The sequence below is a fragment of the Artibeus jamaicensis genome, unplaced genomic scaffold (genome assembly GCF_021234435.1).
Source record: "Artibeus jamaicensis isolate MK-2021 breed Jamaican fruit bat unplaced genomic scaffold, CSHL_Jam_final contig_797, whole genome shotgun sequence".
Taxonomy (NCBI): domain Eukaryota; kingdom Metazoa; phylum Chordata; class Mammalia; order Chiroptera; family Phyllostomidae; genus Artibeus; species Artibeus jamaicensis.
The window spans coordinates 29,524,803-29,540,273 of record NW_026521977.1 but is presented as its reverse complement, the minus strand read 5'-3'; the positions used below and the strand labels follow the sequence as shown (position 1 = coordinate 29,540,273).

Sequence of the window (15,471 nt, the reverse complement as noted above, 5' to 3'; positions counted from 1 at the left end):
ATTTAAGGGTTTTCACGATAAAATATGGGGTATTTAAAAAAAAAAAAAAACAAAATACCTGTGGACACAGGCAGTGGCGGGGGGCAGGGAGTGAGCTGCCCTGGAAGAGCTGAGAGCTCATTGTTGAGGCAGAATTCCTTCCCAGTTGCCCCAGGAGGGGAAAACCTCAAAAGTCAGGCACCTGCCCCGCCAGCAGGCTGACCACACCCTGCCTGCTGGCACACAGGGTCACTGCTGCGCCCACTCTGCGGGTACCGCAGAGCCACACGCACTGTCTCACACGAGCCCTGCACGACTCCTCGAGAGGTGGCCCAGTGTGGATATTACTCATCTCTCTTACAGACGAGGAAACTGAGTCTGAGAGAGGTTCGCCTAGAGGGTAATGAACTCAGAACTTGAACCCGTACCATTTTCTACCAATTCCTCAACCTCCTATATTTCTTCATGCAAGGAAGAGAAAATGGATGAAACACTCAAAACCAATGGTTTGGCTTAGTTTCTTCCTTCAAAAATGTCCTGGTTTGCCACAATCCCCCTTTTCAAACAGCAAGTCAAACCTGAGAAGGAGACAGAGGGATGGAGCCCAATGCCTCCTACGTACCGGGATTTGGAGCTATTGGCTCTACACGTATTTATGGAGACCTACTGTGTGCCAGGCCCAGCTCCAAGCAGTGGGGATACAGAGATGAAGAAGACGGACCAATCCCTGTCCTCCTGGAGCTGAGACTCTAGGGGACTGTCCCCAACACAGCACTGACCGAGAGGCTTGGCACTGCTCCCCCCCAGACCCGAAGAGTTAACTCCAAAATCGGAACTTCCTGAGCCTTCGTCAACAGCATCACACCGACAACAGAGCCCTGTGTTCCATCTTGGCCGCGGAACATCCCTTTCAGGAGAAGAAACAAGCTTTATTCCTCTGCCCCTTCACCCCACCCATTTTACAGATGGAAAAGCCAGCCCAGAGCCCCGAAGCCACTCCCTCTGCTATCTCACAATGAGCCAGAGGTGTGACAGGGTCCGAGCCAGTTCTCTGGTCTCGCCCAGAAGCCCTGGATACAGCCTCCTGGCCCGGTTTTCCCTTGGGACACCCCAGGAGGCCCCTCCGACAACAGCCACGCATTTGTGGCAGCAAACCAACACACGGGCCCGCTGGGGAAGTGACTGTTCCGAGAGGAAAGGGGCATATGTAGCGATGGCCCTCGGCAGCACAGCCAGCCCTGCAACACGGGCCAACCTCAAACCCCACATCGCACTTCCTCTCCTCCCAGTTCTCCTTGCCAACAGTTCCCACCAAGGTTTAAAAAAGAAGCTGAAGTTCCCTTCTGCCTGACTGGCCGGCACATTCCACTGACTCAGACTGTTCTGGGCACCACGAAGAAGACACTGTTCATTTTCCCTGGGCTGAGAACTGGCCCACATCCGGACCTGTCACCGGCAGGAGGGGGCACTTGGCGTCTCAGCACAAGCAAAATGAATGGAGTGCTATTTTTAATGTTTGGTTCCTGCCTGTATCCCAGAAGGCTCGGCACCTGTGCCAGAGCTGTTCCAAATGTGGCTTGCAGACCACCCGCATCAGAAATACCAGGGCGCTTCGGGGGAAATGCAGACGCTGGGGTCCCATCTCAAATCTAGAGGAATCCCCAGGGGTGGAACTCTGGAGTCGAAACCTGTAGCAAGTTCCTCAAAGGACTCTTTTGAAAAATAAAGTTTGAGGACCCCCGACAACCCAGGTCTGCATTCATTCATTCATTCACTGAACAGGAGCCAAATGCCCCGGTAAGCCGAGCGCTGTGCTTGTGAAGTGGAAATGTGAAGATCAGTGACACGTGCTGTTGGCTTGAGCACCCAAGGGAAACACAGCACAGCGTGAAAGGCTAAAGACAGAGCATGAGGAGCCACAGAAGCTCGAAGGTGGGAGAGATCACCTCTGTCTGGGGGGGTCAAGGGCAGCTTCACAGAAGAGGGGAACTTGGAGCTGAGGTTAAGAGGGTGGGGAGAATGCCACAGGACAGGCATTCCCTACCTTGACCTGCCTTTGGCTCCCACTCCGGCTTGGCCAAAACCCAGATCGTGTCCCACCCGTCCTCACCTAACCCAGCATGCTCCTGGTTTCTTGAGGGTAATCAGTACACACACCCGTGAGTGAACAGAAATGAGGACGGATTGCGCACAATGGAAACAGGAACTAGGAAGCTGCTGGGCACAGTCTGATGTGCACCTGCTGTTACTGGCTGAGAACCCAGGCTCGGAAGTGAGACTGACGAGGGTCTGATTACCATTTGTAGTTATCAGATCATGGGCACAGTTGGCCTTTCTAATCCCCACTTTCCTTACCTACAAAACGGGGATAAGAGCTGCTCCCCAAGGTTGCAGTAAGATTAAGTTCCCAGGATTGTTAACGTGTGTTCCCTCTGACTCTGCATCTGAGATGCCCATTCCAGGGTTCCTGAGGCCTGATCGGGAACATGCCTCAGGATCCTTTGTGTTCCTCTTGCACCTCCCTGCCACCCCAGGCTTCTCCTTTGCATTTTTTCTTGCACAAAGAGCTCTGTGGGTGATACTCCATGCCCCTCCACCCCCTCACGCAGGCACGGGGCAGTAGGGAAGTTGGCCTCCCATCCTCCTCACTCGGGGCTAAGGGGAGTCATCAGCTTCCTCTGTCATCCCCAAAGGCAGGGAAAAGAAGTGTCAACAGGCAGAAACAGAGTTCCCACTGCTTAGGTGGCATACCAACATCCTTGAGAAGCACCAGCTAGGCAGGAGGCAGCCTTGATGGCCACTCCTCCCCCACGGCTCCCCAAAAGCTCTCAGTCAGGCAAGTGGGGGCCTTTTAACTTCAGTCTCATCTTGTCCCACTCCCTCAGCAGCCAGCAAGCTGTCCCTTGGTCTAGGCGCAAAGAACCCACGCTGCACTTGGATCCACCCAGCTGGTCTGGCTTAACCCTAAGACTAGCCCAGTCCTCCCATCGTAAAGCACAATCCTTCTACCCTTCCACACCCCCTACCCAACGATGCCCACACCTGGAGCACCAACACCAAGACATGGTCTTACACAGGGGAAGGGAGGACCGACTACGGCAAAAACTCCCCTGTGTTGCATCTTCCTCGAAAATGCCCTTTTGCAGATAAAGTGCTTCTCAGATAAGGTCAAGTTCAAGTAGTTCATCATCACCAAGCCCTTATTATATGAAATGTTAAAAGGACTTATCTAAGAAAAAGAAGGTAAAAAACATGCACAGTAAAATGACAGTGAATTCACAATTACTAACAACTATACCTAAAGCAAAAAGAAAAACAAACTAGAACAGGAACAGAATCACAGAAATGGAGATCATATGGAGGGTTAGCAACGGGAGTGGGAGGAGGAGAAGGTGGGAAAAAGGTACAGAGGATAAGTAGCATAGACAGTAAGTAGAAAATAGACAGGGAGAGGGCAAGAATAGAATGGGAAAAGTAGAAGCTAAAGAACTTATAAGTATGACATGGACATGAACTAAAGCAGGGAATGTGGGTGGGAGAGGGTGTGCAGGGTGGAGGGGAGTAAAGGGGAGAAATGGGACAAGTGTAATAGCATAATCGATAAACTATATATTTTTAAAATGCCCCTTGATCCTGCCCGCCCTTTCCTGTCCATTCATATGCTCGTTTTCCCTGGTTAGTCTATTCCAGGTATCAACAAACTTATTCTGTAATGGGCCAGAGAGTAACAATTCCAGCCTGTGCAGGCTACGTGGTCTCTGTTTCAACTTTTCACGGCTGGCAGGTGTGTGTGAACGCAGCCACAGATGATTCGGAAGTGAGTAAGCATGGCTGGGTTCCAGCACAACTTGACTCTGGACACTGACATTCGAACTTCATTTGATTTCCACACGTCATGACACATTTTCTTAGCTCTCTGGCTATCCAGGAGCAGATGGCAGAGCGTCATTTGGTCTACACTTCTGTCACCTCATTCCCAGACCTCAGCAATGTTCTCCAACTGGCCATCTTGGGTCTTGCTACCCCTTAAACCCATCCTGTTCACGCCTACCCAGGCAGATCCACCAAAAAATTCCACTTTAATCATTCCATGTCCCATCTTGGCTGGCATTTGAGGCCTGCCCAATTCAGGCTTCAAGACACCTTTCCACCTGTGTCTTCCAATAGCCTGAACTGACTAAGCTCATTCTCTTCGATTTTACAAATAAATCATATCCATCCTTATAGATTTGACTCCTACCTCTTCTCTGATCACCTAACCTCAACTTGGTCTCGATTCCTACAGCACTGGTTTATGCCACTCACTTGGTGCTCAAAGGGCTTCCAATTTACAGAAACAGAAGTGTAAATAGAGAATTACCAAGGAATAAAATAAACATTCTGATTGGTGTTCACAAGGCCATACTGGAGAACCAAGCAACCTGCTGAGAGAAAATTGGGAGGAGACTCCACAAAGGACTTAACCCTTGGGCAAGGTAAATAAAAATTCATCAAGCCAATAAGAGGTAAGAGTTTTAGAGCAGGGGAAAGAAACATTCCGGGGCGGGAAGGTTTATTCAGAGGGATGGGGTGCAGCAGGGAGGGCACATAACTGGGCGGGTGGCAAAAGTCAGATCACGAAGAGCTTCTTGGCTCAGGCCCGAGCTCAGTAAGGCTGCTGGGGAAGGGTTGGCGTGATGCTGAAACACACAGTAGGCCCACAGGAAACATAGGTAAGGACTACCACAGAAACTAGGAGGGCTCCATTTCGCATTCCTGGAAGACTCAGTCACTCCAAGCCTCAAAAAGCCAACAGAGCATCAAAGGGTCTATGGTGGGAGACCACTGGTCTTTCATCTCCCTCTCGTCTCCTTCCGCCCCAACCCACAGCTCCAAAGGGAGCCGGGAGGAGGACTCACCGGCCCCAGCCCTGTCTTCTGCTACGCCCGCTTGGCCATCTCGCAAAAACGCTGCACATCAGCTAAGACTAGATTTCTGTCCTCAGCCTTTGTAAGTAGGACAAAGCAGCAAAAGGAGTTTGTTTGTTGTTTTTTTTTTTAGAAAAGTCACTTTTCCACCAATGGTAGATTGCTTTCATTTTTTTAATGCTATCTTAACTTTTTTCGGAATTACATTGGCTTATGTTTGATTTTTTAAAAAAAGAAGCAGATGTTTCTGTAACCCTCCTCTCTGTCCCTTTAAAAGGATTATAAAAATAGAAGTCCTGAAAAACTCTTAAACGCAACCGACACAAGGTCTTCCATTGACATCAACTCGTACAGGCTTCAGTGGCGAGCAGTTCTCAGTCAAGGGGGCTTTGAAGTCAACTCTTTGAAGTGAGCTTGGCGCTTTCTCAGTATAAAAGGAGTAAAAATGGAAGCTAGAGATGAGGAGGAGACAGAAATACAAGGATGGAAAAGGGGGAGAAGGCCCTTTTAAACACAAGAGCTCCCCGATTTCATTGTTTAACCACATAACTCCATCTCAGGCCAACTTGATTCTATGGAAACCGGCAAAACACCCATTTCCATAAGGCAGTAGGCAAAAGTAGGTTTACCATTGTGAGTACATAAAACACAGAGTTTATTCTTGCATTACTGTTTATTCATTATTGTGTCATTTTTCATACAAATAACTGTAAACCGACTTTTGCCCCGCCCTGTACAAAGCCCTGTGCTAGGGACTACTCCGGAAACTATGAAAGACAGCGTCTCCTTTCATAAGATTATGATTTATTAAACCCAGGTAAGACATAAACACAAACTCTAATATAACAACAAATGGAAAAACCATTCGGGACACAGAAGGGGCAAGACACCAGCGCTTGGAGAGAAGCCTACGGGCCCCTGTGTCGGGGGCTCCAGCTAAATCTACCACCCCCTGGAAGCCAGCTGTTCTAGGGTCTAAGGGCATGACCCACTCGAGATCAACACACAGGTGGGAATTTGAACCCGGATCAAGCCACGTGTTCTTCCCACAAACTAGTCCCAGGAAGAGAACAATTATGCATGGTTGGAGTCGTGAGAAGCTTCGTGAACAAGAGGCCTTCGAGATGGAACCCTGGTGACCAGGACTTCAGTAGACGTAGCAGGGAAGGGAGAGCATGATATGCAGAAGGCCCGAACCCCTGGCGTTCAGAGGGAAAACAGTAAGCAAACTGGTAGCACTAGAACTTGGCCTGTGCATGGGGAAGTGAGGCTGGAACAGGAGCCACAGAGGAGGGCGTGGCAGAGGTGGAATGTGGCAGAAAGCAGCAGCCACCAAGGGCTTCGGAGCGAGTAAGAAACACGGTCATCCATCAAAATAGTCTTGAGTTCTCTGAAAGAGGCGTGAGAGGCTAGAACATAGCTAGCAGTTACAAACAAAGAGCAGAGACTCTGGGAGATTTGATGAGTCTCGAGTGTTCTCTGTGCTTCTTAAGTGAATGCTTATCTGAAGTGCACCCGCTAGTTCCCCAGTTTGCAAAGAAAAATCAGGCCTGACCATATCGCTGTTTCCCCTCACTGCACCTTTACTGGGTTCATTTCATGCGTGAAACCTGCGAGGAATACACTCAGGGTGGAATCCTTCCACGTTGAGAGCAATGACTCCTGGAATTCCGATTTGACTGGGTGGAATTCCATAACCTCACCAATTATCCCAGTCAGGGCTTCAGTATTCTCAAAAACACCAGAAAATTATGCCACACTGAACTTTAGTTGAAACCAGAGGGTCAAAACACTTGGAAGCACAGACCTAAGGACTAAAGTTCAAAGTCTCCCCGACCAGCACGTGGACGCTGAACTTCACGGTCTCACCCAGCGTGCGTGGCTCGGTGACTGATCTTCTCACACCACCTTTACCAGCGCTCTCGTGAGCTACAGGGAGACAGGGCCTCACTGGGCCCCTGGATACATAAGGCGACTAAGACATGAGACTACCTACCACCTAAACCAGGTCAATGTACATGATGCACTGTTGTCTTGGATCTGAAGGCTTTATATTAATCTGTGTCTCATGCTGGGTAATTACAAATTCAGGCACAATAAACATGATTTTTATCAAGTAAAAGGCTCTAAGTACAAGGAGGAACAAAGGTAGATTTAAAGTTGTTCCTATGGAAAACAATACAATAATTAATCAATGCTAACCCTGGACAGTGTGGCTCAGTTGGTTAAGCGTCAGCCTATAAACCAAAAGGTCACAGGTTTGATTCAAGGTCAGGGAGCATGTGAGAGGCAACCAATTGATGTTTCTCTCTCACACGAATATTTCTCTCCCCAACCCTCTCCCTTTCCTTCGGTCTAAAATCAATTGTTCAAAAATAAAAGTGGTTTAAATAATGAATAGCAATACAAAACGGTACTCTGTTTCATGTACACACAACTGCAGACTGGCCGTTGCCCCCCCACACCCACCCCAAATGCGCAAATTAGCCCAGTGTCCCAACAAGCGAGCGCTGAAGGCAGCTGAGGTCACCACTGCTGCAGAGACCAATTGGGACACAGAGCACAGTCCACAGAAGACACCGTAAGTTCTCAGATTTAAAGTACTGGAAACACCTTTTCCTTGTTTTTAAATTTTAGAAAGTTTTTTCTTCTCTGGTTTGGTTTAAAAAGAACTTCATATGCTTTAAGGACAATTTTGTCCTCAGAGATATGCATAAAATGCCACACGCTGTCTTAACTACAATGCCCCAAAGGCTTGCAAAGCAAAGAGGTCAACTAAAAACGCAAGAAAAACCTTTTAGATACTTTCAACTACATCGGTTTACTTTATATCATGGGTACATAAAATTTTTTTTTCAAGTCATAACTTCAACCATCACCCAGAAAAAAGGAGAAGAGAGAAACTGAACTCGAAAGTGAAAAGATGTTAAACATCCTTTTTTTTTTTAATTTGAAAGGAAAAACTGATCAAGGGAATCAGGAAGGGGTCCTTTCACTATGAGGCCCAAAGTCCCAAATCTGTAAATTTTCAAGTCACAGCTGACTAGTTCGTATTGAAGAGCCACGGTCAGAGAATATGGCCCACGGGCATCGGGGGTGGGGGGGAGTGACTTACGTGACCGTGACCGCAGCAATGGCAGGGGGTGCAAGCATCATGCTGAGCAGTTACAGACCGGTCCTCTCTCCATTTTACAGACAAGAAAACAGAGGGGAGGGGTTCACCAGAAAACCTTCAGGAGGTGAGGCAACGGTGGGGGGGTCTGACTGCCTCAGAGCAGAGCGTGGACTGAATGAAGAAGTTCAGTGTCATACTGCAGAAGCAGCATTTCCAGAGAGTCCGGGACAGAATCTGACCTCCTGGGAAGGCCCATACTTTAGAAGAAATATTGTCAGTCAGGAACGACCACAGCATGTGAGGAATGGCTGAGATGGTGGGGGGTGTTTAATCCAGAGAAAAAATACCAAAGGAATAAAAAAGATACATGCAGGTTCCCCCTGGGTGGCTCGGGGGGAACCAAACAGAATGATTGAGCAAAAGGCACAGGCCAAGAGACCACCCACTGAGAAAACTTTCTGACCGAGAGAACCACATTGTCGATGGAATGACATCTCCAAACAAATGTGCTGAAATGAGTTCACTCGTTCAAGTACCACCATCATCATTTTTGCCATAGCCACAAACCACCCGCATTTTTATCTATTTAGGATTTTTCTGTAAATGGACCTACATAGTTCACTGAAATGAATGTAGCCTCACTCTACACAATACTATTCAAGAAACCCTGAGGTTCTTTGCTCTCTGGGTTTTTCCCAAATGCATATTAAAACAGATGACTATTAAATATTCATCTGCGTAGCATCTAATATCAATCTCACATGCCAGCAGTCTCATGACCACCTCATTTAGAACCACAGACCAGAAAATTTCAAGCCAAACAGAAGGTCATTGGCTTTTGAATGAGACGATTCTAAGTTAAAGCGCCTGACTCTGTGCATTTCCTCACCTGCAAGTGGGGGCCGCGGGGTCTGAGATAGTGCTATCTCTGTTAAGGTGGTTGTTAGGAATCCTTTGTTGAAATACACCCAGGACTAAGCTCAGTGCCAAGGTCCTGGTAGTCTGATACTTCTTACAACTTCCACTGGTATTTCTCACAGTGCTTAGTAGGAAGAGCTCAGTCAACAGTCGTTGTTAGTTCACTGGTTATTATAGTTCACTGGTTATTATATTGGTTAACATTGTAACTGTATGTTATAGCTGCTCAGAACCTTGCTGAAAGTTCCCTTCACTGAAGAAAGGATGAACTAAATGGTCTCCAGCCCTTTTTTTTTTTTTTAGCTTGTCTGCAGTTCTACTGAACCAATTATGCAACTCCAGGAAAACCATTTCCCTCTGGCCCTCAGAAGACAGACAGTAATACCTCTATGTCAATTAGCATAATCCCGTGACATTCAGACCAGCTATCATAAAACACTAAATTATCCAACGCCCCTCTGCATTTCAAAATGCCAAAGCCACTTTTAATTATATAAAAATAGTCTATCCCTCCAAACAATAATAATGAATGATTCCTGCTGCTGTTGGTAAATTCCCAGGGGATAAAAAAGTGAAGTATACATTAAGAAATCTTCCACACTGCATAATACATAAAACAAAAGCTCTCGGCAATGGCGTATTTGTGTTTAAAATCAGATGACCTGCAACAGCAAAGACAATTCAGCTATACCCGCTAAAGGGAGCAAGGGAAGTGAAAGGAAAGGAACTTGAATAGGGAGCCTGAGCCAGGAGACCCAGATCCACCGCAGCCTCCTCGAGACCCAACGGCCACCAGCCAGTCCCACCATCTCCATAGCAACCTATCATCTCAGGACGTGGGTTTGCCATTTGATGCAGCCCCAAAGACAAAGTCTACCTGCTGCCCAACCCCAGATGATAACTTTTTCAACCTTGGAGGAATCATTAGCTGTCAGGGGCTTAGTAAGATATTTATGGGAGATAAATACCACTTTGGGAACAGTGTTTTGGAAAGACCCAAGAAACAACTTCCATTCATGGCTTCAACTAAACAGCATTTCCACGACCGCGCTGACTTTTGATGGAGGACCAATGCTCCCACTGAGCTGCGGTTCCAGTCGGCATGGTGAATGGCAACCTTGGTCCAAACTTGAAGTATTGTGCAGTGGAACTGCATCTTCCTACCACCAGCAGACAACACGGCGTTCCATGTAAACAGACCGACAGACAGTGCACTTGCTACCACAGCCTTTTGGAATCATTCTCAGCTGGCATCACCTCTTTTGCACCTAGTATGACGACTTTAAGATTGGGTTTAAGAATCAGGTCCCCTTCAAAGCTGCCCTGGAATTGCCCCTGGGGCGGATGTGGGATGTGAAGGAGAATGAAAAGAAGAGCAGCAGCTCTCAGAGACGCCAGGCAGTGTGTGAAGGCAGTGTTCACGCCTGTTCTCACTTACTCTTCATGGGAGACCTCCCAGGGCAGACCCCTCACGGTCTTCATTTCACAGGTGAATCAGGTGAGGACTAGGCAGGAGAGGGACCCAGCCAGCACTCCTGGAAGAGCTAAGTGGCAGGGCCAGAGTAATGCATGGCTCATCCTGGCTCTGTGTGCCCCTGCTTTGGCTCTCCCTCCCACCTCACCTCTGACCACTCGGGTCCCACCTCCAAATACAAACTCCCTGCACACACGGTCCATGCCTCACCTCCAAGGGCAAACTCCTTGCACACAAGGTCCATGTCTCACCTCCAAGGGCAAACTCCTTGCACACAAGGTCCATGTCTCACCTCCAAGGGCAAACTCCCTGCACACAAGGTCCATGCCTCACCTCCAAGGGCAAACTCCTTGCACACAAGGTCCATGTCTCACCTCCAAGGGCAAACTCCTTGCACAAGGTCCATTTACTCACTTGCACACAGGTCGTCCACCTCCAAGGGCAAACTCCATGCACACAAGGTCCATGTCTCACCTCCAAGGGCAAACTCCATGCACACAAGGTCCATGTTTCACCTCCAAGGGCAAACTCCTTGCACACAAGGTCTATGTCTTACCTCCAAGTACAAACTCCATACACACAAGATCCCTATCTTCTCATCTAACTGTTCCCAGCAACCTACGTACTTCCTAATCTGTACCCACTGACTCATGAATGTTTATTCAGTGCTCTTACTGCCTGGGGTAGGCCATTTATTCAATCAATAATCAATCTAGCCATAACTCACATATCTATCTCAACTGTGCTGCCTCTCCTAATAAGGACTAGAGAGATGATAGAAACCTGTGTGTATCTGTCTCACATTTCTGAGCTGAGGTTAATGTTATTACCCTGGTCATCACTCAGTCTTCTGAGGATGCCCATCCATTTTATTAGCAGCCAGTACATACTATGCTGGGTTAATATCTTGCAGGTCTGTTGAGATATGAGCCTTCTGCAGTCTCATTAAACACAAAGCACCTAACCCCCCCACACACACCCACCCCACCCAGGGCTGTGGAGTTAAGCACATGCTTCTCCTATTCCCAGTTTCTCCCACCTCCCCCCTGGCTCTCTGTTCCACCCCACAGGCCTCTCTTAGCTGCTGCAGGAGAGGAAACCAGTTGGATCCATCTTTCAAACATAAATTAAAAGACTCTCCTCTGAGGAAAACATTAATGCATGCTTTGGGGAACCTCTATTTTCTCTGCGTGTTCCGATTTCTTTTTCCTGTGGTTTGCCCCTTGGTGCAGAGCTGTGGTTTGGACACTCGCGGTTGCCTAACAGTGCAATCCTGAACAAGAGCACAGAGCCTCCCACGATACCGCTGTCCAATGTCCACACGCTATCCAATGTCCACACGGGCTCCCAGTCAGAGGGCCCTCCCCCCCTGCAGCCTGCAGTTTTCTTTCCTGGACAATAGGACGCAGAGAGTGAAAGCACATCCCCTGCGCACGTCCTCCCTGGAGCCCTCCGAGTAGGAACTTTCTAAGTACAAGCCCGAGTCCTGCGTTGAGGAAGTCATCCACACCACCGCTAATGCTTGGTTTTCCTTTCCTTCCCCCCATTGTTCGTGGAGTGGTGTCTCCTCCGGGCTGGTGAGGATCTGGATGTAATTGCCCTGGGGCAGAAGCAAGAGGTTGGTTTTATCACAGAAAAAATATTCTTCCAGGAGGCCCCCTAATCCCATCTCTCTCTGGAAGAGAGAAACACAGGAGAGGGGAAAAAACAGTCATTCCACTTCCTCCTTCTCTATACCCCCCACCGCAAGTTTCAGATGTTCTAAATGAAACTGAAGATTTGCATTATTCTCTCTTTGTCTGAAGCCTATTCCCTTTCTAATTATGACCCTGGAAGGTGCCCACAGCTATGTCGAAAACCATCTGTCAGCAACGCAGCTGGAGGATTCACATAAAACCGGCCCCTGGCTCGTTCCCCAGGAGGCAGGTTACGGTGGAGACAGAAGATTCGGGTTCAAGGGCAGGCTCTTCCTCAGCTTCACCACATGCCCGGGAGGAGACTTAACACCTGAGCCTCTGTTGCACCACCTGCAGGACGAGGGCGGGGCCCAGCAGTGTAATTATATATGTTATGATACTTGTGTATAAATGCATCAGGATCCCAAATGCACAGTCAGGGAGGGCATGTCCTGTTAACAGTGTGGTCCAACTCCAGCCTCGGGAGCAGGCAGGGGGCATTCTCACTTTCTGCTTTCACACATCTGTATTATTTCCCTTGTTCCTACAGTAGTTATCACTTTTGAATTTTTTAAGAGAATTTTTTCAAAAAAAAAAAAAAGATAAGAGGCTTCCATTTCTGAGAAGTCAAACAAGGGTGATAATTCGTAATCCTGCCTGCTCATATGGAGTCCAGTCTGGTCCAGCACTTAAACACCAGGACATAGAAGCTCAACTGCCTAGATTCAAATCCCAGCCCTCCGTTTGGCAAATGCGCAGCCCAGGAGTGTCTTTTAACCTCTTGTTGCCTCGGTTCTGAACAGGGGTGAGAGCACACTGGGGTGGTGCGAGGCTTCAAGTTAGGACGTCCAGAGCACTTGGTTCATAGTGAATCTCTCACTATTATTGTTTATAAAAGAAGGCACAAAATACTTTGTAATCTGCGATGAGCTCTACACAAATGGATCACACCATCACAGAAAGACACTTACTTTAAAAAGTTTTAGAACCTAATAGAAGATATACAATTTACAAACAGGAAAAAGGCTTAAACAGATGCTTCCAGAACTTGGAAATGCAAACCTGTGTAGTGGAGGGAAAGCTGATGGTACCACAGGGTGAGAAATAAGACAGGAAGAGCGCAGAGGAGGGCACAGGGACCCTGAAAGGGACCCCTCTCCCAGGAGGGCCACTTGTGGCCTGGGCCTGGAGGTCTGGGAGGAACTAAGTCACTTAGCCCCTGGGAGAGGCAGGTCCGAGGTCCGACTGGGGCCGGGGAGAAGGTCTCCTCCCAGTCACTCTTCTAAACCAGCTGCCCCGTAGGTTCCTTCTCCGCCCCTTGCTCCACAAAAAAAAAAAAACCATTCTGAGCATCCTGGAGGGGCTCAGGCAGCCTCACCTGACCAGGCGATGCCCAGGTGGTGACCTGGGCCGGGGCCGACTGCCCCCCGGTAGCCACAACTCCCATTGGGCTGCAGCCCAGTCTCTGCCTCGCCATTCAGGCCCCTCAGCATCCGCCTCACAAAGTTCCAACCTTTCCCACTTTCTACGTCACCCCGGCCCTGAGCAAGAGAGACCTTCTGTTCCCAGAGGAGGGGCTGCAACAATGTCAGGGCTCAAGGGCCTCCACCTCCCCCACCCCCCAAAAAGGGGAAAGAGGACTCACTTGTGCCACAGCCATTAAAAACAAAAGGGGTGAAAGGGTGAGGAGAGAAGAGCCCATGTGCTTTGCAGGACACGGTCGCACGTAGCAACTAAAAACAGAAGGAAACACAAGCTGGGAGCAGCGTGCAGAAGGCCCGGGCAGGTGGTTTTCCAGTCACCTCTGAAACCGAAAGTGAACTTCATGCACCCACTGAGGAGCTGGCCTTTCAAGAAGAAAAAAAAAAATGAACTCTTAGGCAGAAAAAAAAATCACTGAGAATCAAAACTAAAGCCAAATCATAAGCTCCTTAAAAAAAAAAAAAAAAAGGAAAGAAAAGAAAACACACACATAAGCTGAGAACTTTATACAACAAATGCCAGATCTTAACTTGGGAGAAAAACAGAAGCCTTTGGGTAAAATAAACAGAAGGGGGAAAAAGTTCCCCCGGCATAAACCAAGGGGAACCTCCTTCCTGCGGATCAAGTTCTGACCTTTATGTGAACTTGAAATAACTAACTCATGATTTCGCAAAGCAAGAGGAATGGCAAGCATTTTGAACGTTGCTAAAAATCTTAGTTCTTCTCTGGCTTTTTGTTAGGCAGCCAAGTGTATCGGTCAGAGCAAAAGTAGCTAAAAAATGTGCACTTGCCGCCGCCGCCGGGAGAGACTGGTGTGGGACCACGGGCAGCCGGCCACCCTCTGGCAGCCTGGCCCGGACGGTGCCCGGTGTACAAAAGCCAGCACTTTCCCTGAGAAACAGCAAGGAAGGTCCATTTCCTTCCATGACTCATTCTACAAACATGTACTGAGCACCTACTATGTGTCAGTCACTCTCTCACTGTAGGACTAACTTCTCCAAAGCCAGGTTTTTAAATAAAGGTATCAGCCCTGGCTGGTGTGGCTCAGTGGATTGAGTGCCAGCCTGTGAGCCAAAGGGTCGCCAGTTTGATGCTGGCCAGGGCACATGCCTGGGCTGTGGGGCCAGGTCCCCAGTAGGGGGCGCCCAAGAGGCAACCACACATTGATGTTTCTCCCTCTTTCTCCCTCCCTTCCCCTCTCTAAAAATAAGTAAATAAAGTGTTTAATAAATAAATGATTAAGGTATCAGTTCTGTTTTTCACAACGGAAATGACATCACCCCACACCCTCCTTCGTGCCTGTATGTCTTCTCTTGCCTGGCTCCTACGCCTGCCGAACTAGAAGCCAGGACTTCCTGCCCGCCCCTTGACCCTGCATCCATCCAGGTGTGGACAACCTGCCTGGGAACAAATCTCAGCCCCGGGCTGATGAGGAACGGCTCTGCAAAGGGATGTGCTATTGGCGGAGTTGGCAGGGAGGGGTTGGTTACAGGAGAGAATGTACGAGAAAGGGCTTCAGGAAGAACTGTTTCAAGACCGAGTGGCCTGCTCACACTCAGCCCTGCTCCTCGGAGCTCCCCCAGAACCGTGCCCACCTCACATGAACCACCTCGGTCTCCCTGTCACCGAGCGCGGAGACAGAAGGAGGTCCATAGCTGTAACAATGAAGACACAGCGATGGAGCACAAGGCCAGGCACTTTTCTAGACAAGCCGGCGCCCCCATGATCCTCCTCTGCCAGATGAGAAGACCGAGATGAAGGGTAAGGAACATGTCCAAGTCACATGGCACGGAGTGTTTCCCATCAACCCTGCAAGGCATTCAGCCTGCAGTAACAAGAAAGGGATTTGTCTTCCTCAAATGACAAGTGCCCCAGAGGCAGGCAGCCAGCTGGGCCCCTTCCTGCTCACCTCCCTCGGGA

At 48.7% G+C, this 15,471-nt stretch overlaps 1 protein-coding gene across 3 annotated transcripts in view; it reads right to left on the bottom strand.

Moving 5' to 3' along the window:
• PTPRJ (protein tyrosine phosphatase receptor type J) overlaps positions 1-15,471 on the bottom strand; it is a 142,306-nt gene that overhangs the window by 65,731 nt on the left and 61,104 nt on the right. The gene's annotated exons all lie outside the window — the stretch shown is intronic.